At 38.0% G+C, this 24771-nt stretch overlaps 3 pseudogenes; 1 reads left to right on the top strand and 2 right to left on the bottom strand.

The window, feature by feature from the left end:
* LOC109059298 overlaps positions 1 to 9135 on the bottom strand; it is a 25866-nt pseudogene extending 16731 nt beyond the window's left edge.
* Positions 9136 to 14167: 5032 nt separating this feature from the next.
* Positions 14168 to 17838, bottom strand: LOC122138297 (annotated as a pseudogene).
* Positions 17839 to 21548: 3710 nt separating this feature from the next.
* LOC122138298 lies at positions 21549 to 23986 on the top strand (annotated as a pseudogene).
* The last annotated feature ends 785 nt before the right edge of the window (positions 23987 to 24771 follow it).

The following is a 24771-nucleotide window of genomic DNA, read 5'->3' on the forward strand; positions in this document are numbered from 1 at the left end:
TAAAATATGTATTACATATTTTCATATTAAGAAATTAGTTTTATGTAATGAATCTTTTTTTAAGAATGAGATTTGTAAATATGTCCTTGTAATATATGAGATGTAATATGTCCTTGAGGATTATATCACTTTGGTAAATCATCAAGCTGTAGGTTATTTTCTTTGTAAGAAGACTGTTTTAATTGAATTAATCCATACAGATGAAAACTGTTATTGATATAGCAGCGAAGATTGACTTAAAAAAAAGCACTCTAGACACCAAAATCTGAGTAAGAATACCTTTCATACACATGCTCAAGCTAATCATCGGTACGGTATTATCGGCTGGTTCTGCCAAATGGCCCAGAAAAAAGCATCAAGGGGATGTTCCGTGAAAAGCACAGCCAGGAAAAAAATCGAACACCGTCACATTCAGGGCGGCGGAGACGGGCCCAGACTGGGTTTTTAGGTGCCCAGAGATTGCCCAGCTGCCTGCTGACTCGAGTCCCGGAACGAGTGGACACTGAAGCAACCAGAACTAAAAGAACAAAGACTGAGATGTGACTTTTCTGGAATGCTTGTAAAACATAAGGACGAGTGGAAAGAAAAAATCTTATTGGCCGACAGACAGCCAGACAAAAGCCTGGCTACCCTCAACGGCAAGAACAACGCAGCTTCAGTCCACTCTTTCCAGAACTTGCTATCGTAATTTGTCACAGCAACAGCAGTTTGCCTTGGAGGCAACGTAATTACAAACGCCTACCAACATTAAAGCATTGTCTCCACCCCGCCTGAGAGGAACATGGACCTACACCGGAATATGAAGACGATGGTGGTGCACCCCAGACTATGGAGATGTACCACCAATTAAGAGGTTCCAAAACCGAAGGACCACGTATAATCTCCAGTGAAGGGGGGTGTGTGGGGTAAAAGATCAAAAGGCTCTTTTTTTGAAAGGAGTAGATTAAACAGAAGGGACTGCTGGCTCCTGGTCCGCACAAGACCAACCCAATCCGCATCACGTTTTGGTATAAACAACACAAAACAAACACAAAAAGGAGCAGATCGGCATTTCTAGCAGGTCACACTGCTTTTTTACCCAAAATCCAGATTACCAGTCACGCACGGTAATTAAAATACAAGCATGTCACGTGGTTGGATTTATCCGACATGGTAACAACGATATAAAACAAACAAGTCTTCTGAAAGAGTTTGCTGCAGTGCTGTTGTCCAAGATCCAGCTTGGCACAAAAGTGAATGATTGAAAACATGTGCATCTTGAAACTATATATTTCAAGATAATCTCTGTCCTTCACTTTGATAAGTCGAGGGACAACACTTTGAAGTTTAACAACTTGCCTTTCTGAAAATAACATTAAATTAACAGATTCTTGATAATTACTATTACAGCTATTTTGGTTTGAGAGTTGTCTTCATGTATATTGTATTAGCTGGAAATTATAGTAGCCTAGAACTGAGTCAACACAATTTTATAAAAAAAAAAGGACAAAAACAATACACTGGTCCGATAATGGCAGTAACACTCATTAATATTCATATAATCTCTAGCATTAATCACAAAAAAGCAAATAATATTTTCTCTTTACATAGAGACAGCTTATCAGACAGTAATTAATGTTATGCTATTCGCTTTATAATTTAAACCTATTAAAGGTTAACATGTTTTTTACAATGGCAGCCATATTTATGTCAAAATAACACTACAATTATTGCTGTTGCATTCAGATTACTAAGCCAAAGTGTATGAAGAGAGACTCCATATTATTCATAGGTTTTTATAATTAATAAATTATTTAAATAATATCTAAAATAATTAATTAAAATTAAAAATATTTTCAAACAATAATAAAGGTTTAGTAGCACCAAATGCAATTAACCTTCCCCCCCTGCAGACCACAGCACACAAGGCAGAAGGTGTAAAAATAGCCATCAATTTTAAATGCAATGATATTCATCTACAGTTTATGATCACTGCTGGCTGCTCATAAAATCATGTTGCACAATAAAAAGAACAATTATTAGCCCTTGGAAGAAGGGACAGATTCGGCCCGCTTCAGGAGCCCATCAGAACCCCCACCCTCAGAGCAACCTTTGCAATGCCCTCAGCCTTCAGTCAGGAACACTAGTGCAGAAACATGCATGTTCCTCCTCATTTCCTCTAATAAAATCCGCAGACTGTAGTGGACTCCCCGGGCCAGAGAAGACCAGGACAAAAACACTCTCCTTTTGTGTTTCTGTTGCGTTCGCTTGCAACGCACGATCTTGCCTACTGCAAAAGCTGGCGCACGCATCCAGCCTTTAGGCTGAGCTGATGTCCCCAAATACCGATGTAGCTTTAATCGGTTGGCACTCGGCCAGCTCGAGTCAGATAGCTGAGAGGAGGGGAGGAGGGAGGGGGTTGTGTATGGGTCCGATCCGCTGCTTTCACGAGCCCCAAGTGTCCACATTCAGTTGCAATGGTGGATTTCTCTAAGGCGCGCGCTTACAAAAGTTGACTTTTACTCCGTGCAACAGCAAAGCGTGTCTTGCTTACTCTACCTCCGGATTCTCATAGTCGTTCGCCGGCCTGCATGAAGGTCCTGGTTTATTTACAGAAGCTTTTTGAGCGGCTGCTCTCCCGACTCCTCATTGTGTGTCCATTCCAGCCCAAAACCCGGAAACTAGACACGGTCCCCTCCCTTCTCCGGGACCTCTGGCATGCACCCAAAACAGAAAAGCGCTTTATGGCCAATCGGATGCCGTCTAGGATTAGCTTTACGCCGGCCAGCCAATCGCGAAGCGCGGTGGGCGGGACTTCCCACGGGCTGTCACATTGTACTGGTAGGTTAATAATTAGAGATTAAGCCGAAACGATTAGGACGTTTTTTGTTTTTGCAGCGTAGTAGCGCTGCTTACGCATTCTGTTATTTTTCCATGAAATCATTTTCAAAATTTCGTCTTTGAAAACAAAGCATGTTACACACAGCTGTGTTGTGATTGGTTGGTTGAGGGCATGCCTGTGTTCTCTGTGTTAATTAGAGGGATTATAATAAATAATTAATGCTTAGTGATTTTACTTGCCATTTAAAGGCACTAATTTAATAGGTGACTGGGGCTAGTTGTCACACTTTTAACTGTAGTATATAGGGTTATTTTTGCTGAATCAGGCACTAATAAAGTCTTGGCTACAAGCTAGCCTAAACACAAGCTAGCCCACTGTTCTTACTAAGGAAAAATACAGTTGATTTAACACGTGGACCTAATAGTCACACTACAATGGGCAAAAAGTTGTCACAATGGAATTTAATAGGTTATTTTAAATTGTAACGCAATTATTAAATGCTCAAAAATAAAATGTCATGATATTAGAAATTTAGCCCTGGAGGACATCATTCACGAAAAAAAAGTTTTAGTTAAACTTTCTTCGTCATGAAAAAAAAGCAATCAAATTATTGTGAAAGAAAGGGGGGGGGGGGGGGTTTTAGGTAGTCATAGCCTACCAAAGAACATCAACTTTATAAACACTAATATACCAAGAGAGTCGAACCACGTCATACGTCAAATCACAAACTGTAAAGAGAGATAAACCGGAAACTCAACTGCATGCCCTACACCTAGGATATTACTGTACATGTTATGGGTGATGTGTCAGAAAGAACAGAAAAGTATCATAACCTGGAGAGTGAACCCCTTTTCTCTTGTTTTCTATATAAAGGCACAGCATCATAATTTAGGTTCTTTGCTAGTTTTTGACTATTATTTTTGGTGTGTAATCCTCATGGTGGTTAAATAATAAAATCACATCAAATGCAATGTCCCACAATCAAATCATTTATATATAAAATAATCCACAAATCATTAGTTTCATGTCACATCAAAGACTTTTAAGAGTGATGTCATTGAACAGTGCACCATCATTCAATATCCCACAATTTCATACACTGAGGTGGAGGTTAATAAGTTAAAACACAGTATATAGATTTAGAATATATAAAGTTTTTTTAACAATACAAAACATAACAATGTAAAATCCACAACATAAGATAAGCCTTTATTACATCTGTAAACGTCCACAGCCAAAAATGAACAAGTATCCCAGTTTTTAATTACATTTTGTAAACGTCTGCTCCATTTTGCTGTGAGAAAGGATATCTCACGTCAAACAGGCAGCATGATTTTTCTTCCTCTGAACAGATTAGATCGAACATTGACATTTTTTCTTTTAAAATTTGGTATTCAAGTTTCACGCCATGATCAAGCAGGTTGATTATGGACAATTTCTCAGTTAAAAAATTATAGTAGATCAAAGTATAATGCAGAAAGTTTTTGTACTACAAATTCAGTCCTTCTGAAAATTATTCATTTTCACATAACAACAGCATGTTTGTTTGTAAAGATGAGAATACGAACAGTCACTTGCAACAGAAACATTCACACACACACACACACACACACACACACACACACACAACCACACACACACACACACACACACACCGTTTCAGGTTCTGTGAGAAATAGGAAGAAAGTTCCAGAAACTGCAGAACAATTCAGCCACAGCATTTGTTTCATATAACTAGTTTCTCTTTCAGAGTTTTCACATAAAATTACAGTGTCTGATCTAGGATTCAGCTCTTTTCCTGCCCATATACAATTATCGATTCACCATTTTTTGAAATTAAAGGCCTGTCCTAAATCAGCGTTACACACCCAGCTTTATATATGAGGTTGTGTTTTCTGTTCATCTTGTTCATGCCTGCTTTTTCCAGCATCGTTTTTCGTGTCTTTGTGGTGCCTTTGAGGGCTTATGTAAGGAAGCCCAATGGACCATTTATTTCCGTGCCAGTACTCTGCAGGTCAGGTAGGGAAAATAAGGGATCTCCATCCTAGCGTCCAGGTAAGCGACCAAAGGTACTAGCAATAAGCAGTGGCCACCACATCAGAATATGCCTGAACAGAGGGGTATAGAAAAAACAGTATCTGGATAAGCATTACAGTCCCAAAAGTCTGGACAATGAGGTTTAACCCTTAAAAAAAACCTGATAAAAATAATAAAAAAACAATTTAAAACAAAAAAAGTTTTTATTTTTTTTTTTTTAATTTTATTTAACAGTTTATTGAATTGAATCTTTAATGAAACACGCTAAAAAAACTATAACTCTATACTATGATTTAGAGAGAAATAGAGCTGACAGTAGAGAAGAAAACACATCTCAGTTTATTCTGATGCCCAAAAATATGGAAATCTGGTGGCAGTTGCTGAGATTTACATGGCCAAAAAGTATGATTATATCTTTATAAATGTATTTAGCATTAGCAGTCTACTTAAATGCATTTAAATGTCAGTTTTTCACTCACTCTCCCTCATCCGAATAATATGTTTTTATTTAGTGATGTTTAAAAAATGTTTAGTTTTTATAATTAAGCTGCTGTACTTTTTGTTGTTGGTGGCAAGAACATAATCCAATCCCATTCACTACACTGATGAACAGAGATGACAAACATTTTTTTTAAAAGCCGGTTGTGGTAATCAAATTTGATACATTTTAACACACACATATACACACACATACATACATACATATATGTACTGTATATATGTGTGTGTGTGTGTATAATGGTGGTACTATATATGTAATCATCAAGTAAACCTAAGTTCCTGCAGAAGTCCAAGTTACGTGTTTCCCCTTGAAATATTACTAGAATATATCAACACTGGTTTTTTACTTTAATAAAAATCAATAGGTGATTTTCACTTCAAAGTAAAAAGCCACATTGACCCACAACCGTAATGTGTACACCTTTAACAACATATTATCCAAAAAGTCTTTTAATTGCTAAAAAAGTATGAAACTATCAATCATACAACAGAGGGCATCTAGGAAGTTTGAGTACACAAGAGTGAAATTTATAGGGCCCTTGTCCTTTCGGATTTTGCTTATCAATTATGATTTTGTAGGCTTTAGGGTTCAGATGGGCTCAACATAATGTGGGATATCACGGCGCACTCACTCAGATACCGTGCAGATAACAGAAGTCCAGTTTTCCTTATGTGCCAGAAGCTGCAGCCAAAGCGATCGCGTAATCCAGCAGTAGATAGCCATAACCCACCAGAGGCCAACGGACCCCCAGTCCAGACCCAGCACCTCTCATCATCTGTGCAACTGTTGAGAAATAGATCGCGTTTTTTTTTTCAATGAAGTGTTGAAAACAAGCAAGATCGATAGAAAAACAAGAAATAAAAAAACAGATCTTGTATATGATATTCCTTAAAGTGGATAAACAGTAACGTAAAGCACCATCTTAACAAGCTTGAATCAATGAATGCATCACACTTTCCTTCCTTAAGTCTCACAAACATAAATTAAGGATATGTGATGTTGTTGAAGCAGTTTTGAGAGCGTATGGCATTGGCTGTAGGTTTGACAAAATAGGACGAGTGCGTTAATAACAGTGATTGATCACGGACCATATTACGTCATTATTTCCTTAAAAAAAAACAAACAGATATCAAACTTTTATACTTAATGATAGTCTGGGGTGAAACAGATCTATTCTCCATTTAACCGCCAGTCTCTTATGCGCACCAAGGCTGCATTAATTTTGATCAGAAAATACAGTAAAAACTGGTATATTTACAAAAATATTATTGCCAATTTTAAATACTTTTTTATATCTGAAATCGATATTAAACGGAATTTAATATATTCCTGTGACGGCAAAAGTTGACTTTTTTTTCTGCATTCTTTACTTTACTGCTGGTGCTTCAGTGTACACATGATTCTTCCAGAAATCATTCTAAAATGCTGAACCTCTGCTCAAGACCTTTCTCACATATTATCAATAATGAAAAACAGTTCGCTGGTTAATATGTTGAAAACAGTGGATTAATTTTTTTCAGGATTGACACATTATTTAAAAAAATAAATCTTTCTAAACAGAATGCACTATTAATTTCGACTTTAAAAATACTGCCCACCCCCCCCCCCAAACAGTTTTTACAGTAAACTTTCACATTTTTCTAAGCGTTACAACCTGCATTTTTTTTAATCCTAGATTATCACCATTTTAAATATTAATATAAGGCTGGTTGGGACCCCCACTTGAGAAAGCTGTTGAAACCACTCTCCGCACAGCGAGATCAGAATAATCATGCTGCAAGTTAAACAAGGGTTATTTTAAACCCATACACAACTCAGGACTGTAAACACAATTTTTTTTAGAGGAGTAAGACAATTTTAATGGCCATTAAACAATAGAAACAAACTGCAATACATGGTTACCGACTTTGCTACCTGTCCCCTTAGATAAAAGAGGGGAAGTGTTTGCGTGGGGAACCACAGGAGTAGCAAAGAGCCAATACCCCACATGTTGGACAGCTCATCCATCATCTTGCTGGCATAAATAAACTCAGAGTCCATGTTGGAAATACACAGAGAACTACCTGACGAAGATAGAAACCGACCACGGTCAAAAGGTATTGGAAATACAGTTTAAAGCTGACTTTTAAGAAAGTGTAAAACTGGTGTAAGGTCATGTAACTACCAATAAAAGCTGTATGTATTGATGCAACAGCCATAAGTTGTTTTAAGCAAAACATAATTTTTGCATGTTGTCCTCCCCCAATTTTCCGTTGCTTGCTTTGTTTAGCTTTTAAAAACATTTATCTATCCTTGTCAGCTTATTCAGTGTGTGCATTGTGCACAACATAGCCATTTGGACAAACACAGGATATTTTTTTTTACTTATAATTTTTTTATTAGTACTTATAATCACATTTATAATAACTTTTTCATTTATTTTAAAATTTGTAACATTTTCTTTTTCATTTGCTAGTCGATTGATTTGCATGTAGACCGCATTTTTTGTGAAAGTTTTACTAGCCTTTTGAAATAGCTTGGATATGTGCCCCTTGACCACAAAACCAGTCTTAAGAGAAGTCGCAGGGGTATATTTGTAGCAATAGTAAAAAAATCATTGTATGGGTCAAAATTATCGATTTTTTTCCTTTTATGCACAAAAAAATCATTAGGACAATTGAGTAAAGATCATGTTCCATGAAGATATTTTGTAAATTTTTTCCGACCATAAAGTTAAGCAACCTTAATTTTGATCAGTAAATAATGCCTTGCTAAGAATTCATTTTGAACTTCAAAGGTGGATTTTCTCAGTATTTTGGATTTTGGTTGCACCCTGAGCTGCCAATTTTTTTCAAATAGTTGTAATCTCGGCCCAATATGTCCGATCCAAATAAACCAATCCAATGGAAAGCTTTCTTTTCAAGCTTTTCAGATTATATATTAATCTCAATTTCGAAAAAATTGACACTTAACAAAACACTGGGTTTGTTCACATGTTCACAAAATCCAACACAGCGATTTGGGCCATTTTACCACTACCAACAAAAACTCAAGCTGACCTTTTCATTCTTCCCATTTTCTAGACATTCAATATAATGAATCAGTTTGCTGGCTATAAAATTGACCTGGCTATTAAATAAAATACTGCCCTCGGCTGGATTGTTTTAATGCCATAACCCCTGTTACAGCTTGAACATTCCACCCCTTTACCTACAAAGACGCATCTGGATCCATACCAGGTGCACAGCCAGGTTTCTTTCTTGTCATAAGGGTGTAGCAGGTAAAGCCTTATGGGTGAGATCACAAAGACATAGACAACCTGCTCATCTGCAGGGGACCAAAAAAACATATTAGTGAATTCAACAGACACCCAAACTAAATCCCCTATCCCATAATGCCTCCCTCGTAACTGTGGTTTTTTGACTTCTACACATTTTTGGATTAGTTGTTGACACTAGTGTAGTATTTTTACAAGTAAACCTGTTTGGTTGGTTTGAACTGTACTGGATTCAACTCTCTGTTGGGCACATGGATGGTGTCAACATTGTCCCTGAGTCACCTGATGTGGTTTTGTAGTTCAAACATTTAACAACGTCCTTGAATAGGACCTCCTCTATTGTTAATTGCTGAATTCAGAGTGGTTCTCAGTGACAAGTGGTGAACGGGATTTGTGGCTCCTCTGTTTATGTTCCGTGACCGTATTGAAATAATTCCACAACATTCCCTGAATTTTTTATAGTTGTACTCACAGCGCAGTCAGCTTGATAGCTCTCGTTTAGGCAAACACACCTGCCATTGTTGTCCCAAAGGATGGAAATTACGGTATCCCTGAAAGAAAATGAGAGAGTTTTTATAAAATCACTTTAAAGACGCGTCAAAAATTCTGTTGCTTGCATCTGTGTTTAACGAACAAAAACTCGCCAGGGTTGCTAAAAGCTTTGTTGACTTTAACAGGAATGCGATTCCTCAGACTCCTAGTGTCAACAGAAATGGAGCTACTGACAAAAATGTATATCTGTTGCCTTTCTGATGGCTCTAGTAGATTTGTAGACATGCAAGTTTTTATTAAAGGATCAAGAGGATGTTCACACAGGAAAACTTGAAATGCAAAAGAAAGTGAAATGAAATTAAAAACACAAAAACTTTTTAACTCAGCAAGTTGCTGAAAAAGATGAGAATGCAATGGCAAACACACACTTTAAATATATAATGTTTATGTACAGTCACCATGTCATAGAAATGCAGTACAGGGGAAGGCCAAAACACAGGTGCTTTAATGGTTGTTAGCTTCCATACCTCAACTTTTTGCAGCCTCTCGCACAACAAAGCATTAAAAAAAAAAAAAACATCGCACAAGTTACAATGAGTCCAAGTCTAGGGCGGTTAAATGGTTAATTTCGCAATTAATCGCATCCAAATGTAAAGTTTGTGTTTACATAATAGATGTGTGTGTAATGTGTTTTATTGTATTATGTATAAGCCTGCATAAATGCAATCACATACAGTGTAAGCCTATACATTTTACAAATATTTTTAACACGTTTACCTATAATTTATATATAATTTATATCATAAATTCAAATATATTTTATAAAAAACATAATTTTTCTTAAATATATGCATGCATGGTGTGTCCTATTTATTTATACAAAATAAATAAATACACTGTACACACCCATGATATACACACTGTACACACCCATATATTATGTAAGAACTTACGATTTCTTTTGTGATGTGATTTAATCATTTGACAGCACTAAAAAACATGTCACCACCTTACAATACATTTTTTTTTATTCACTGCCATTTCCTGTCTTGTTCTTTAACAGAAAAACAAATTCAGTGTGAACCAGGGCCTGTTCCATAAACCAAGTTTCCAAATAAGGCTTAATTTCCGTTAGTCTGACTTATTTTTGAACCAAATCAACTGACAATTAGTCAGACTAACTGAAATAAAGCTGGCTTATTTGGTAAACTTTTTTTTATGAAACAGGCCGTAGGTCCTATGTTGAACTGAATGAATGAGTGATTCAGTGACTTGTACATATCACACAAAATGAATCTTTTTAGTGAAAAGATCAAAAGATTCGACTCTTTTGGATCATTCAAAATCCGTTCTATTCTAATAAAACTGACACTGACCAGGTTTTCTCTTTGCCTAAGCCACGGCTTTTGCTATGCAAGTAGTAAGTAAAATTACTTCCGGATGGACCCTACAACCCAACCCGCAGTTATGTTGTCAAATTAAACACCAGGCTGACACTTGTCTGAGCTCACAAAGTTTTCAATTAGCCAATGTCATATACTACAGTCATTTACAATTTATCTCTTTGTTGATTTGAAATTGAATTTTACTGCTTTACTGTCGGGCCGTGTTTTACAATCTTAAACAGGCTGTAGTTGTACCTGAACAATACCGTACGGTTGATAGGGGAATAAATTTATCAAAAGGAAGAGATGGAAAGACGGAGAGCAATCTTTCCACAGCTGTACTGCCCCATCTCTGTTGTCTGCTGGGGGGTTTTGGAAATTTCTTCTGGTTTTTTTCAGGTGACAACAGCAGTTAACAAAACTTAAGTCAGTCCCCACAGAAGGGAAAACGGTGCTGGTCAGTCATGAATAGGGTAGAGAGTAAAGAACAGAAATCACGAGCAAAATATATGAGAAAAGCAAAAATTGTTTTATTTACCATAATTATCCCAAAATCATTCGTGGCCGTTCGGTTGATAATATGTCTGTAAATGACATAGGATAGCTTATATATTGCCATTCATTCTATTAAGACGCTTAAATATATATATATATTATTTGGGTCTTGAGGTAATGATATGTATCCAAGATCTAATAAAGTTTAAAGTAATGTTTATATTGGAAAAATAACTATATAAATAGTTTTCTGAACTTTAAATCAGATTTTCCATTGGACTGACACCTCAACCGTACGGTAGAGAATTTATATATAAAAACATAAAATAAAAAAAGTGCCTGGGCTAGTGTTTATTAGAGTGTCTACTAATAAGAATTTAAGTTAAATCATTTTTAATTAGCTCCTTTTTAGGGGCTGTGAAAGTTAAAGGGTTTAAAACCAGCAAGATCATAACAGCCACATTTAACCACCGGATCTGTGGTCTTGTAAGTATAATCTTCCCCGTAGAGCGAGCGGATCGTTCACCCGGGGGAAAAGTCAATCCTCTTGATAATGAATTAATTGGTAGGAGAGGTGCAGCACAGACATGCAGAGAAAGCAAAACAACCACTACAAATAAACCAGACCACGCCTATGACTAACATGGCTGCTTATCTTATATAAACTCTCTCAAATCGATAAAACCAAATGATCAGACGTTGATAAAAAGCTATGAACTATCGCTTACCTCTCCAAAACGCATCCAGCGACGCGCTCCTGTGTCAGGTTTTAAGCTAGGGGAGAAATGTCCCTGATCCTGTATTTCGGGTCAGTCCTCGCAATGTGTGACATCACCTGGAGGGTTCAGTGTGAAACCGAGGTCGCCGAACAGTAACAGTCCCTCATTGTGACCATTCTATAGTGAGAAGCGGACAGGACCTGAAGCACACGTTTTTACACGAGAAACGGCTGGCACGCGCCCGCCTCCAGCACGAGCTGCAGCGCAAGTTTAAACTAGCTGAGGCGTCAAGTTTACCTGCACCTCACCTGTGGAATATTTTTGACGCGCATTCAACTCATTAACCACCAAAATATTTACAGTTTTCAGTTTTTAATGCCTTCACACCTCAATTTAAAACTTCGTTAAAATGAAAAGAAATTGGACCCACACAGCACTTCCATTACAAAGGTTTTACCATGGTGGTAAACCATTTTACTTTTACTTGCCTACACTTGTTTGACTTTTTTACAATACAATTTTATTTGCAAATTTAAAGTATTGTTTTCAATTTCTTTCACTTATAGAGGGGGCAGTAATTTTTTCTTCATTTTTTAAGTTTTTATTTTTTTTCTCCAGTGCATAAATAAATTCTCCAATTCTATGAGGTTGGGGATTTATGGGAATATTAGTTCAATTACTTGTCAGCCATAAGGCAGTGTACTCCTCCCTCAGGTGGGCCTAGTTTTCCCCAAGGTTTCTCCTCATCAGTTTTTCGTGCTACTGTCACCTTTGGCTTGTTCCCGGAGCCTCTGTGAGGCTCTATTTTCTCCTTGCCTGCTTTGGAACAATAGGTTCTTTATTGTTTAGAAGGGCTACAATTACAAAATACATATAATTTAATGTAATTAAATCAAACAGAAACCACGATTTGATTAACCTGATTAAAAACAAGCATACAAAGGTAATTTGTTTCTCTACGGTAATCGGATGTTAAAAAGAAAAAGAAAAGAAAAAAAAACGAACTTGTGTAAAATCAAGCTGTTCAAGGAGATTCAATATTAATCATTTTAAAGCAGTAACAGGTATTTTGGTTACTGCTTACCATAGTAAATTTATGTTGGCCTGTGCATTGTATCCTGTACAAATATCCTAAAAGAAACAAAGATCTATTTTTAACCCAGAGGAACAAATTTCTCTGCAGTTACCGCTCATTAACATGAAGATCACATGCAAATGTCCCAGTGCTTAAAATCTGTAGTTGTTTTTTTTACACTCAGCAACATGCTGGGTTTTGCATAATGTTTAGCATTGAAAAATGAGGAGTGACTCTCGTAATGCTTTCTTGTTTGTAGTGTTTCTGTTCTGTGCACCTGTCAGGGAGCATCAAACATTTTCAGTCTGAACTCACCCTGCTTAACCAGTCCCCTCCACCCACATGCGAAGAAGAACTGTTTTTTTCGTTCTGCCATTCCACAAGTTTTGTGCCACGGGCTAATAACCTCTATTCCACTACAAATCCAATCCAAATATCACATCAAATGCATGTACCACAGAAATTAGACCACAAGGGGGAAAAGAAAACGATCGGAAAAACGCATTTTCACACACTGTAAAGTTATTTAGGCTTGGCTCCACCTTTCCAATTTTCTTGGCTTCAAGTTTTCACTGCTTCGAGAGGTAATAACTACATACTTACATGTGCAGACTTGATCAGATTCTCCATTCAATAAAGCTTGATCAGTCTTTCCATTCATAATTCCCTAATGATCACAATGGTAATTGACATATTCCTTATTTTAAAGCGTATAATCACATTTGTGGCTAAAACCATTAGGACAATATATATATATATATTATATATATACTATATATATATATATATATATATATAGTATATATATTATATATATATATATATATATTTCTTTACAGGATGTCATTTAAATTTTAATACAGCACTGCACTGAGATCTGTTAAACAAAGCTCTCTTTAATACTGTTAGTATCAGACATCAGTTTTTATTACTTTTTATCATTGGTAGTGATTTTACACAAAAGACAGATAAAACGAAAGAAGCATAAAAAAATTGATGCATATAAAATGTTTTCTTAATTTTTTTACATATAGTTTTCAGTACATTAGACACAGAGTAAGGGAAAAAGCTGTGATTGTTCTGCTTCCCTTTGAAAAAAGAAAGTTTTTTGAAATCTTTCAAATTGCAACAACAGCGCAGTCAAGTGGGTCATTTGTGGACAGTGGCAGAGTCCTTTGTAAACAGTGTATAACTCTCTCTTAGCCTGAAAAAACTGTACCAATACATTTGTCTATTTAAAACAACTAATTACACAAAAATGTCATAAAATTCTGCACAAATACTACAAAATGGTGACAAGTCACTGATCTCGTCACTGGCTTGAGTAAAAAATTCCCAGAGCCTAAGAGATTCCATGATCTAGTGGAGGTTAAGAGGTAAAAAAGTCATGGTGCAGGTTCATCAGGTCAGATCTTCTCCACATAGTTCCCAGGAAAGAGACCCTCCTTCCCACGAAATCCGCCCCTCGCCACCACCCTGACGGATCTGCAGGAAACCCAGAGGAACATTAGAAACCAATTCAACAGCCAATTAAATCGAATTCACAACATTCTTATTTCCAAGTCTCACCTTCATTGATAAGGTCTATGATGTCATTGACATCAAAGCTAATTTCATCCACATCTTGGCCAAAATACTGGTAAGCGCTCTTGCAGCGAGGGCCCCTGTGGTCGGGGCTGAGGTTTGGGACGGCTAGAGGGGGCCGGTGGAGGCCGTTGGGCCGATGCTCCTTTTCCGCTGCATTTCTGGAATGTTTTTAGACTGTTTAGTATCTACAAACCTGGATTTGAGATGTTTTCATATCTGTGTTCTCTTACCCTGACATGCCCTGATCAGGCACATTGAGGAAGTCGAGGTTTGTGGACTGATTCGGGGCCTGCCTGGAGCCTCTTCGATTCTTCTGCGATCCCAGTTTAGGAAGAGCATTGCTGGGTGGAGGGTCCTCATTGGTGTAGAGTATGTCACTTCCTTCTGCTGCTGCGGCTGATGGCGCTGTTGAGTCCCAGCCCGGGCAAACTGTGCTGCCCCGTTCTGATTGGCCCCCTGTTAAAAATCATATATGGAGGCTTTCAAGAAATATAAAGGGAATAAAAATGTATCAACATGGTTCTACACACAGTTCCAGCTCAGAATTGTGCCTAAATGAAGAATTTTTCTACCTCTTTGTCGTGGCTGGTTTCTTCCTCCATGACTCTTGGCATGCCTTTCCTGGTTGGCTCTGGAGAAAAACAAAAAAGTACATGCAGTGAAGCTCAAATGAACAGATTTCTGTCACTGCTGCTGTTCTTCATTCATCTATCCATCTCACATACTGGATGTCTTTGGTAGCCCATCTCCTATAGAGATAGTGAGGGTCTTTCCTCCAGGTTTGATGAATGCTAAATCAGTCTGTCCCCTCTGGAAAACCACCACACGTGTGCCGCCTCCTCCCCAGCCCTCCTTCTTCACTCGGAACTCCAGCCTGCACAAAACATTAGTATTCATTCATGTACTGCACTGGAGTGAGTCTAATTCTACAAATGAGAGATAGGGAGTTATCAGCACCTGTCGCTGAAGGACAGTGAGAGTTTTGTTTCGGGTCTGCTCCTCGTAACGCTTGCAAGCAGACTGAGGAACTCAGTCCTAAATGTGGACTCCAGAAGACTGTCATAACTCATTCTCATGAAGGATGAAGAAGTCATCTTGCATTGTGCTGGTGGATAATGAAAGTAGACAAATTTTGTTACTTTTCCTGAATAAAATATGGTGCTTGTCCAAGAATGCAAGGGTTTCAAATGCACAGCTCAAACTTTACACACTGAAGAAGACAGAATTATGAGCAATTAAGGACAGTAGAGAAGAGGAGATGAGAGTGGCATGACTGTGTTGTTATTTACTCATGTGTCATTGATTTTTCACATTATCTTCATCCGTCTTTGATATATCATCATTAGTCATCATCATAAAAGCAGCCAATCACCATCCCCCCCTCCCTCGTTGTTCATAAAACCACTTTCATTCTCTCTCAGACTTGACATATAAGGCAGAAAACAAGAACTGAGCTGCCATAAATATGAACTCATTTCCTGTTTGCTAATTTCCTTTTTGCACTTTGCAAATAGTCTGACCCCACAGAACTTCTGTATAAGCTCTTCTGCTGTAGCAGCAGTTGCGTTCTGGCAGCTCGTGTCACACAGTAAGAAATCTGCATGTAAGCATTATTGTGGATAAGGTAGACACAGTAGTAAATGAACAGCTTTATCACATTTGCTCATTGGCCCCAGAGAGCAAAATTACAGAGTATAAAATAACAGACAATGATTTTTACAAGCATGTATTGCTTTTTGTTGATTATTTTGTTGTGATTTTTAGGGGTATATGACTGAGATTTTTACAAGTTGAATATGAGTTTTTTTTAATTTTTTTTTATTTTTTTTTTGAATTCTCTTTTTGTTTTTTTATTATGTTATGAATTTATTTGCAGAAACAGATAACTGTTAATGATGATAGATTAATTGGAACACAATGAAAAAACATGTTGTTTTGAAAATGATCTGTTTTTGCAAATGAACTGTTTTACAAATCATATTTCATAGCTGTCCTGTTGTTTAAACAAGCAATGTGTAATTGCTATGAAAATGCCACTATATTCTTAGACTAAGAAATCCACCCTTTTGTTTGTTATGTTGTTGTTTTGTTGTTTGTTATGTTGTTGTTGCTTATGCCATGGTGATTTTCCACCATTCACATATTAAAGATGTTAATAATATTTGCGGTGCAATATTTGACTGGAACAATAAAAATGACGGTTATATTGGTCAGTTACAACTTGTTAGATCTTACTATGGTTACCAATGTTTATATTAAGTGCACTAATATAGAACGTGAATTAAACTGATTTTTAACAACGAATTTTAATCAACACCTGCCAGCCAATCAAAATCGAGTATTCAGACAGAGCATGGCATAAATACACATTGATTGTATATGGCACCAGCATTACACTATATACCTGTAAAAAAAGGCAATATGAAGCAGTGGCTAACTTACCTTCAAAGAGTAACTGTCTCTGAACGTACACTTCCAATGTACACGCTTTTCTTTCAGAACTTCCTTTATCTTGCCTTTCGCCTGTCCGTTTCTATTATCTTTTCCCGACCGTAAGACCGATTAGGGTATGATGGATGTCGCGAGCCGTGTGTCAGTAGTACATCCCTCTTGGATGGACTAGAAAAAACAGCGAGAAATAATGTCTAGCTTTATTTAATGCCCTTATTTAACCTATCTGCAAATAATTGCTGTAGCTTTGGAACTATTTTTATTTACACAGAATTCTGAGAAATGAATCACAGTTTCCACAAAAATACTAAGCAGCACAACTGCTTTTTCAACATTAATAATAATCAGCTTTTTCTGGAGACTTCTTTCAGAAACATTACCAACTCTATACTTTTTAACTGTACACATCATTTTTGCTTATTAGTTTCTCACTCCTTGAATCTACGTCAAACGTGTTGACCGAGTCTTGCAAAGTTCGACTCGCTCCCTCTTGGCCATGAACTGCCGGAGGTCAGGTCTCTCTTCCAGCCAAGGTAATCGCCCACAAGTTCGGTTTATACTATTCCTAGCGTCGTTCTTTAAAGTTATACAGTATATCAGAGGCTGAAAATGACATAAAGAGACAGAATAAGTCCCTCACATACAGAGTTTTCTCTTACAGGGTATACCATATGCACTGTCAACATTACAAAATAGAAAAGGAGTATTATCAATAAAATCTAGTTTATTTTAAAACTAAAATCACGTAAAATCAGTTTGGTACCATTCAAAATAGATTACAATGTACCGAGTGTTTTAAACAGCAGTGTACTTTTAGTGCTTATTTGAGGAAGCTAAAATAGTCTTAACGATCATTTCCAAAATTCATATGAACCCTGTTTTTTATACCGCTGGGGTCAGCATCCGTCTACGTATGAAAATCCTCTTACTGTTTAGGGTGTCTTACCGTTTTGGTAATAAGCACTCTCCAGGTTTTTTTAATCTTGTAAACTTGCACTCACCCTCGCTCTCGCATCATGTTCATATTTCCTCCTCTTTGCGCTTAATTTCCTCCATGGCCTTCGGGCTGGTTTGCTAGCGAACGTATCAATATTGTCCTCCTCCCGCATCTGCCTCCAGCAAAAAATAGCTTACCGGGTTAAAAGACATGCGAGTGAGGAACAAGAAAAGCTTACTTAAAGGGAAGTCCTGTATTTGACCAACCGTTGGTTATAATGGCCTAGGTTCTTATTTATATTTTTTTTTTTGGTGAGATGTCTGGAGCCTCAGACCGCAGACTCTGGATTTCTTGATGACGACTTGGTACGGCCCATTTGGGTAAACGAATACCGTGTCCAATGTTAACAGAACGCAAGAGGATGCAAAACGCCCTGCTATTTCGCAACACACCTCGCCAATTTTGGCCACTTCTCTGCTGTTAGAATGTCATACACTCGCACCAACACAAGTGTTGTTTCCATTAGTGCTGCTTTAGAATTACACATCTGGGTAAATCACCACCGCTAAAATTAGCACTTCCTGAGAAAGTCAAGATTAAACACATCAGCAGATAGTGTTTCCGCTGTAAATTAAGCAACCAGAGACGTATTTATTTGCGCTCCCTCGACCTGAGTGTTTAAGTGGAGTCACGGTTGATTGTAAAAGCCTCAGAGGTAATTCAGGTTTTGGACTGCAGTGCTACTAAAATCCACACATTTTCCTAAAGACTATTTTATGACGCGACGATGAGATTTTTTCAGGCTTGCTCTTAACCTCTGTAAAAACTTCTGGAAGATTCTACGATAAGCATGAGCCAGTCCGCCGTAACCCTAATATTTTCCCTCAAGTCCCAACTATTTCCACCTGATGTTTCGCGGGGGGGGTCTGTACACGTAAAGTTGAATTTTATGAACAGCACGTTGTATTTACGTTTACTAGCTCCCGATATTTGCGAAGATAGCTTGGATTCCCTATTTGAATTAATGTGACTCCACTGCTCCCGCCCCTCCGGCAGGGCTTTGGGCCTCTTGTTCTCGTTGTGGCTGTTTGATGCAGCGGATGTAGTGCTGTGTGCACGTTCATCATGTGTGCTAACCACTTCGTGGCTTCTCTGGGGGGGGGCTGTTGAGCGCAGACAGTCAATGAGTGACTACCAACGAAATAAAGCGAAAGGGTGACAAGTGGTGCTGATCCTCAGAAGACAGCTTTTATTACAGGACACTTGGTCTACTTTACTTCGTTGATCTTCGAGCTGTCCGATGGGTTTGGGTCGAGGCGCGTTTTCTTATCCTTGTTGAATGTTTTTCCCTTCCCTGGGTAAAGAGCCTCCGAATGAGTCAGCTGCAATCCTAAGAGATATAAAGATTTAAATGCGGAGGTTTTGGAAACATGTTGATTGAGATTATGAAAAAGAGGGTATGCCAATTTTGCATGTTCTGTTCCCAGATGTAGATAACCAAGTATTTCAGGAAATATTTAATTACACCAATCTGTCGTTGTTTCTGTGTTGTGTTCGGGTGGTGCCTGGTTCCTTACCCGTTAACCGAACCTAAAACACCTTCGTGAGCTAATAAACAATTCTAATGCTGAGAAAGAGAAACTAGAAGAATTAGCCACTTAGCATTGGCTGCTTTTGCATCAGTTTCTATGAGGTCAAGGAAAAGCACGTCTCTGCTTTTGTTCGCCTCACAGAAACCACTGATATCATACGCCACCTGAATCAAAGAATTAGGTAAATGCGAAGCAATATAGTAGTTCTATACGCGGGGCATATACACTACTGTTACAAAGTATTGAGGTTGCTCAAGCACTGATGGTGGCAAAGTCGGTGTAAGCACCTTGCCAAGCGGTAGTGGTGAAATTACTAAATCCAGAGTTCCGGATTGGTGAAGTGCTCGGGGTTGTCCCCCACCGGGCATGCCTGTACTTCTAAGGCAGAAGCATAATCATTCAAACCATCTCCTTTGTCGTGCAGGGTAGCGCACACCTCATTCCCACACAGTGTCATGATGCCGGGGAGGACTTCTGGATTGTAGTGGGAACAGGGTTACAGTTTACACCTAGGACGAATTGTTATTTAATTGGTAATTTGGTGCTATTATTTATAGACATGTCTTACCAGTTTATTTTCTATTAATTCACACCCAATTTTGTTGTTTACAGAGTCTTCTAGTTGGGTGGTCCATTTTGATGCCTTCCTGTACAATATCGTCCTTCCGGTTCAGGATGTAAAGAAAAACAATAAGTCCGATTGAGACGCATTATACACATTTCAAAGAATATACTAGCGCAAAAGTATGATGAGAGAAACTGTTTTGTTTGTAACTTGTTCTGCTTTTCATTTTCATCCCATTACAGATCCTCGCTGCAAACTTTTTCAATTTGCACAAAAGTTGATACAGAACTGCTCGAAACCAGTTCCTCTAGAGAAAAACAATAAATAAAATTAAAAATTGAATTTAAATTTACTTAAAATGTTTCCACAAGCACCTACTCACACATTTTGAAAATAGCCCTTAAAAACATAAAATATGCTCTACCGATCAGAAAGTTTGGGGTTGTTGGAATTTTTTCATGATTATTGAGATAAGAGCTCTTAGTTTTCCACCACGGTTGGCATTTATTTGGTTCAAAAATACCGTAAAAGTATTTCTGTACCATGTTTAAAAATTAACATTAAAAAAATTTACTTGAATATATTTTTAAAATAAATAAGATGTTTCATTTGGTGCTTGAGAAACAATTCTTACAACACAAGATTTAAGAGACATGAATCTGCTTCTTATTTTGCAAAAACAAAAAAAACCATGACAATTTTTTTTGTTTATCATGATTCGTTGATGGATTGAAATAACAGGCATTATATTTGCCATATAAATATTGTTTTACCCAACATGTCTGTTTTACCCTTTCATTTCAAGCTTGATTTGCATTCTTTTTCTGAAGTTAAGTAATCACTTTTTTAATATATTCAAACCGCTCTACTACTGCCCCCAACTTTAAGTGGTAAGTGCATATTTTACTGTTAATTTAAATGGACAATATATACCTAATTGGCTGATTAATGGTAGAATTTAAAATTTCCCTCCCTTTGAGATAATGCAAATAGCAATCGCAGGCTAGGATAGAAAGTAAATGGCATTGCACCTTGAAAATTTCAACTCCCTAACAATATCCAAACACCAACACTGAGCTCCCTCAATGGGTTTCTCTCTGCATGTCTTTAGCTTTATTGTGCCTTCTCAGAAAAGAAAGGTAAAATTCCCTTTTTATTCCCTCAACCAATGGTTTATTTTTTGTGCATACATCCATTTAACGAACCTCAACAAGAGTATGTCACACCGACGGACGGGCGTAGAGTGCGTTGGAGAGAGCCTCCCCGCGTGTATTGCTCCTTGGTTAAGGCTATTTCAAAGGTTCCCATCTATGGTAGGTCAGTTCTACCACCCCCAGTTGGATTCCATTTTCCTGCGGGAGGTCGTCTCCCTGTAAGCGGGTTTTGTTCGATACCCATCAGGTATGCAGGGAACGCCATAACTGGGTTAACAGCGCATGGTAAAAAAGTTTGCAATTGCTCAAGTCTAACATAGTCAATATTTCAAAGATTTAAAATATGAGTACTCAGAACAGCCAACGGGCAAACATCACCAGAATCTTATCACAGGCACTTACAGAAGTCCCGATGCCGCTCCACCTTCGCATATTTCCCCCCCGCCTCAAAGAAAAACTGACAGCGCCTCAGATGTTAATATGCGCTGCCTACAATCTGGCACGCACCCGTTTCTGAAATACTCCGGTATGGCAGATCAAACCTGCATGTGCTTCCGTAGCAAAACCAAAATCAGGGTTAAACAAGGAATTAACAAAGGACGAACAAAGGACTAGAAACTGAACAGCTTTCCGCAAAGTGTTTGAGAGAGACTCACATATCTTGTCATGAAAGTTAATTGATATGAAAATATGTAACCATGTTTTGCTTTGGCAGTCCTTGCTATCATAGTTCGTCCGATCAGATCCACCTGTATGTTCCAGACTGGTTCAGATAGGTAGTAGGATCTGGGGTGTAAATTCCCAGTTCTTCCTTCTGCTGAGGCGTGCAACCATCTATTAGCTTAAAAAAGAGAGAGAGAGAGGTGGTTAATTCAGTAGCTATTCATGCTACCCATTGCATATTGCATATTTTAAAAAAGTAAATAAAAAGAAATTTAGAGGATATATTGCTACAGGCCTTTTTTCAACAAAGGCCCGTAATTTTACATGAACAGTTAAGTGCAAATGAGCAAATGACAGTGTTTTTGTTTATTTTCTATATGGGGTTGGAAACGTTTAAATTTTAATTCAGTTCCACATTTACATTTTTGTAGTTTACGTGGATGCCATCTTGATGAGGCAAGATTCTTGAGCAAGATTTTTACAATTCATACATGTGGATAAAAATACTGTTTCCTCGTTATGTTGCATGACTCATCTCAAAAAAAAAATTTATTTGACCTTAAATGATTCTCTCTTCCTGCATCCTGAATAATATTTTTGCCTTTTTTGTGTTTTTTTAGATTGTGCTCACGGTTTCTTAGGCTAGTACTGTCAAAGAATAGTTAGGACCCGTGTTACGCGGGATACTGTCTGAGTGGGAGGAGGAATGCACTGGGTGAGTGTGGCCGTGTACCCAGGAAGCTTCCCAGCGCCAGGTGTGTGTCCTGTTTCACAGGCCAGCGCTTCGCGAGATCCAGGAAAACTCCACATGCTTCCCAACAACTTGCACCAATGGTGGAAGTGCCTACTCCTCCCAAATGACCAGTACAAATGCCAGTGTGCCCGTGGATGGACAGGTTGGGACTTCTCTCACTTCCCATCTCTGTTTGTCCCTCTGTCCCTTTTTGAAAGAATAAAAACAAAAAACACTATTTCAGTTTTGTTATTGTTTTTGTTCTTCGGTTGACATTTATTTCTCAGGTCAGCGTTGTGAGCAAGAGGACACATGTCTGTCCAGCCCATGTGCCAACGGTGGTATCTGCAATGCTCTGCCCAATCGTGAATTCTCTTGCACCTGTCCTCCTGGTTACCATGGCCCCCTTTGTCTCAATGACACAGATGAGTGTGCGCCTTCCCATCTCTGTGTGAAGAACGAAGGCATGTGTCTGAATACCCCAGGCTCATCGATACCTGCCAACCTGGCTTTTACCGCCTCCACTGCTAAACGGATTATGTGCCCCGCTTTCCATCCCCTGCTCATCGAGGAACCACAGCAGATGACAGACACAACTTATATATGCCACTGCCTGCCAGGTTAGTTCCCTAGGAGAGGAAATAGAAATCTATTTTTATCATAGCAAAAAAAAGCAGAATTCAAAAACAGAAGCTTACATTTGTTCTGATGCAACTGAAACATGTTAGTCAGGCATGCCACAGCTCGCCCAATGATCATGTCAGCACTCATCACTGACCTGGAGCCAGACAGACCAATGTCTGATGAGATTTTACCGCTGTACAAGTAGGAGGTGATAAACCGGTTAAAAACAGCTAACTGATTTCTCAGACTTTTCTATTATGCAGAAAATGCTAAATGTCCCTGCATAGGAAATGAGTGTTCCAGTCACTGTCACAGGTATAGATAAACTGCAATAGAACTTTGACGAGACACTTCTGGGCCAATAACGGTTAAGTGTAGTTACAGTCCCAAGCTTTTGTGTGTGTTTGTACAGACGGTCCTATTATTTTATCAACCATAATTTGGGGAAGATTGTGATATACATGTGAGAACACATATAATGGATATCTCCTTTAGTCTAAGTCAGAACAAACAGCATGCTTCATTGAATAATTTGCTGGTTGTATCGGATTTGTTTTGAGACCAATACAAAAAAAACCACAACTGCAGACCTAATAACTTTAAATCATTAAAGCATTTCCAAGAGAATGCATTAGGACTGGACAAAATGACAGCAACAGGGCCAAAACTCCTATCTTACCTCATGGCAGCGAATACTGAGCCGTGAGAATAGTCTGTTCTGTTGGTCGTGCATCTTAAATGTTGAGTAATTACGTTACTAATGCCAAAGAGAGACAGCAGCACCTTTGTGCTTACAGATACCTGGGTTTGAGATGCTGAGTTGCTTCAGGAAATTTTCTCTCTGGATTTTCCTGTAATACTAGGTTTTAATGGAACAAACTGTGAGGTGAACGATTGAATGATTGTCCGAATCAACCGACTTGTCAGAATGCGACAACAGCCAGCCACATGCATGGCATTGACAGTGAACACTTACAACTGCCAGTGGCCCACCTGAATGGACTGCGTATGAAACGGCTTTATGTACTGTGTGTGTGTGTGTGTGTGTGTGTGTGTGTGTGTTTGCTTCCTCTTGTTCTCTTTTCCGCTAGTTGAGATGACTCACATATACTAATTCAAGAACAGATCGTTTTATGGAACTTGTTATTTTTAATGATTGAGATAAATCATTTCAAAGCTCTGTTTAATGCTTTGAAAGCAAAGAATGAAGACATCTCAGAATATATTAGTAATTGGATGTAAACTACACTCATTAGTATTAAGTACAATTGTATTTTTGCAATAGTAGTATATTTATTTTTTGCTATGTTAAATATTTATATTTTAACAAAATAAAAAATAATATTTTGAATTAAAATCAGGGCTCGCAAAATCGCTAGCCTGACGTCCCGGGGCTATGTTTTGTTTTTCCATTGCGGGCTACCAAAATTTCATCACCGTCCTGCCTGACTGTTTATTTTTGAACAGTGATATAAAATTCCTTCCTTAATTTGTGTTGCTCACTAGCTCGTAGGAATAAAACAAAGCTCATAGTTTATATCGTTTGGCACATGTTTCTAAGTCTTGTCGATTTAACATTTCAAGTGTTTTAAAACCATTCTTGCGCTTTTGGAGCTGCACGCACTCGTTCAAAGCGCTCACAGAGAGCCGCGTTTCAGACAATGCAAGTGCACAGAATTGAGT

Source organism: Cyprinus carpio, chromosome B8, assembly GCF_018340385.1.
Source record: "Cyprinus carpio isolate SPL01 chromosome B8, ASM1834038v1, whole genome shotgun sequence".
In the NCBI taxonomy this organism is placed as follows: Eukaryota; Metazoa; Chordata; class Actinopteri; order Cypriniformes; family Cyprinidae; genus Cyprinus; species Cyprinus carpio.